The sequence below is a fragment of the Gobio gobio genome (genome assembly GCF_949357685.1).
Source record: "Gobio gobio genome assembly, chromosome: 25".
NCBI lineage: Eukaryota > Metazoa > Chordata > Actinopteri > Cypriniformes > Gobionidae > Gobio > Gobio gobio.
The window spans coordinates 24,395,066-24,398,726 of record NC_137121.1 but is presented as its reverse complement, the minus strand read 5'-3'; positions in this window follow the sequence as shown (position 1 = coordinate 24,398,726).

The following is a 3,661-nucleotide window of genomic DNA, read 5'->3' as shown; positions in this document are numbered from 1 at the left end:
TTGGATTCCCATGCTAAACATGGACAAAGTTTCAAAAATTAAGTTGGACGTTTGATGGAGTATTTCTGTGCCAAAATTACTCCTTCCGGTTTCTCACAAGTTTCGGAAAGTTTTTTTCGAGTATGGGTCTGTGTGATGTCAAATGGTGCGGAATTTCCTTATAAATGGTCAAAAGGGCACTTCTCACGGAAGGGTTCTCACCCCGCGGCTCGTGACGACACATTGATGTCTTAAGACACGAAACGATCGGTTTCTGAGAGAAACCGAATGGTATTTATGCAATTATATCACCTCATATCAGACGAATGTCTTCAGCTCTCCAGACTGCCATCACTTCCCGTGAGTGAGGTCAAAATTCCGGCCGGGTCATAGATATATACATAGATACCTCATTAGTGCCTGCGTGGATCGCTCGAATGAGGAATCTACGTATACATATCTATCACCCGGCCGGAATTTTGACCTCACTCACGGGAAGTGATGGCAGTCTGGAGAGCTGAAGACATTCGTCTGATATGAGGTGATATAAGGTGATATAATTGCATAAATACCGTTCGGTTTCTCTCAGAAACCAATCGTTTCGTGTCTTAAGACATCAATGTGTCATCACGAGCTGCAGGGTTTAATTTGAAGTTGTCTGTCCATGTTTTTTTTACTCTAATTGAATTAGACCCCATTGACAAGCGTTATATGAGTGACACACAGCAATGGTTGGAGTTAAAAATCTTAATTTGTGTGCTACTGAAGAAACGAAGACACCAACATCTTGGATGCCTTAGGGGTAAGCACAAAAACATCACATTTTCATTTTTGGGTGAACTATCCCTTTAACTATTTTAACTAGTGATAATGTAGGTTTGCTAATAAGGCACCAAATTTGGGCACATCGTGATCAGTCACGAGACGAGAGAGGTGCAGGTGTGACATCACTTTGAAGGCCAAAACGCGGAAGCAAGTCAGCATTTTAGTACCTCTGGTTCCCTCGTCTCAAAGTCAATGGTTTTTTGAATGGGGTTTTGGTTAAATGGCTGAAATAAGGTCTGTGGTGAACACAAGCTCAAGACACTTTCACGTTTTATTCTACGACATAAAATACATCAGTATTACCACACTTGTGATTTTTTGACGCATCGTGTCTTGCAAAAGGCAGTTGCTAACAAGTGGCTAAATGGGACTACAGAGGCTGTTGAGGAGATTAAACTTCATCATGCCGAAAAGGTAAGCCCAGTCCACTTTTTCAGCCCCGCTATACTTATAATTGTGCTCTTATAAACTATTCTAACTCAAACGTTCTGGGAAAATGTTTTTAGATAAAACTGAAAGAGTTGTCGAAAGCTTAGTGATGGTGACGTTGAAGTCTAGCGACGGTGGTGTAGCCCATTTGTTCATTAGTGATAATTATCTTGATGGACAAAACGTGCAAGTATCGTAAATTTTTGTTGATCACAGAGCTTGTTTTTAGTGATAATCCAAAAGCCTATGCGGAAATCCTATTGGGTTTGGGTCAAAGGAACCAGTGCGATGCTAACTGCCGGTTGGCCTTCGAAGTGACATCATACTTGCACCAATAGATATACATAATAAAGGCTAGATGTCTCATCCGCGCTGCTGGCCAATGGAGGTCGACGTCCGCACCTGGCGGCCATCTTGTCACAGTCAGCTCGCTCACTCGTAACATTGTGTTTTAATGGTGCATGTACTTTTTAAATAAGCATAACTTGCTCAATTGTCTACCAATTTTCAAAATATTTGGTTGGTTATAAACGTCAGAGATGTAGTTATGATATGCATACTTATAAAATAATTATTCATAATTTTTTCACCCATCCAGAATTATAGCCATGTTAATAACGTTTGTAAGAAATCAAACCATTTGTAAATCCGTCAAGATTTCAGCGAGATAAGAGTATTTGTGTTCAGATCACTCACCTTACATCAGGTAGCCTACCACAGACAAAATGGCCGCCGGTGATGACGTTAGAGACTCCGCCGTAAGACATCTAGCCTTTATTATGCATCTATGCCAACATCACTCTATTGCGTTCAGAAGATGCGACGCACCTTCATGCGCCAAGTTTAAATCTGCGCATGCGTGAATACAATTTACACACTGTGGCAGAGTATTAGATTAGTTTATCAGTAAACGACAACTTGATATATGGATTTGTTAGCACACAAAGCGATATTGCATAGTTGTTCAGCATGCGTATGGATTACACATTTTTTGACAGTCCGTTCCCATTTTTTGACAGTCCGTTCCCACTTTTTCACTTTTATTATTCATTTATGAGTAATACCGTGTTCTAGGGCTGGGCGATATATCGCATATCGTACGGACGTATCGCCTGCGATAATTAATGCGATATGGCTCAGCTTGTCAGTGAACTACGGCTCTGTGTAGTAAATGCCGCTCTATCTGAAAGCAGGTGATGGCGATTTACTACTAATCAAGGAACCGGCTTTACTGACGAGATGCGCCTAACAATGTCATGCGATATATCGCCCAGCCCTACCTTAATCCATGAACATGTGGGCTGGATGTCATGTGATATGCGATGTGATGTACTGAATACATTTTTAACTTTGCTAACACTTTACAATAACGTTTCATTTGTTAGCATTAGTTAGTGAAGTTCCAAATGTAATTTAGGGAGGAGCGAGCCCATCTAATCTTTCAATCAACAGCCAACAGCCAGAGTATATAAACAGCTGCTTACCTCTCCTCAGTCTCAGATGTTCCAGCATCCCACCACCTCCCCAAACTCCACTTTTATCTTAGGTACCTTGCCCTACATAATCATTTAGTCATAACCTCTATGGGGGAATATATGAGCTCGAGTTGAAGCCGCTTCATCGAGGCCCTCATCAGTAGACAGCAAGCCAAATAAGCTTAACCTAAATAGCTTAAGATTATATGGGCAAACCAAACAAATTCGTTAAACTACATAAACTACGAATGAACACTACTTATACAGCAATCTCAGCGTTTACTACTACATTTAGGCCTTTGTATTAGTTAAAGGGATAGTTCACCCTAAAATTAAAAGTCTGTCATCATTTACCCTCCCTCAACTTGTTCCAAACCTGTATGAGTTTCTTTCTTCTGCTGAACACAAAAGATGACATTTTAAAGAATGTCGGTAACCAAACAGTTGATGGTCCCCATTGACTTCCATGGTATTTTTTTCCTACTATGGAAGTCAATGGGGACCATCAACTGTTTGGTTACCGACAAATATCTTCTTTTGTGTTCAGCAGAAGAAAGAAACCCATACAGGTTTGGAACAAGTTGCGGGTGAGTAAATAATGACAGAATTTTCATTTTAAGGTGAACTATCCCTTTAATGCTCTCTAAAATAACATTAAAAAAGGTTAATAAATGCTGTTAAAATATATTACTAATTGTTAGTTAATGTATTATGTAAGCAAACGAGACCTAATTGTGAAGTGTTACCGTTCCTAGTTCTGACCTTTCAGTTAAACGTAACCACTTCGACGCAAACGTGCAGACGGTGACCTGAACTTGACTTGTTTAGCTGGTGATATCCAAGTTGCAAGACCATGCCAAAGTCCACGTGCAGCGCTCTGAGGGGGCGTGGCTCTTCCGCACTGATCACATGCGGCAGGCGTGCTGTTTATAACGCCGCAGGGAGAGCCCGAC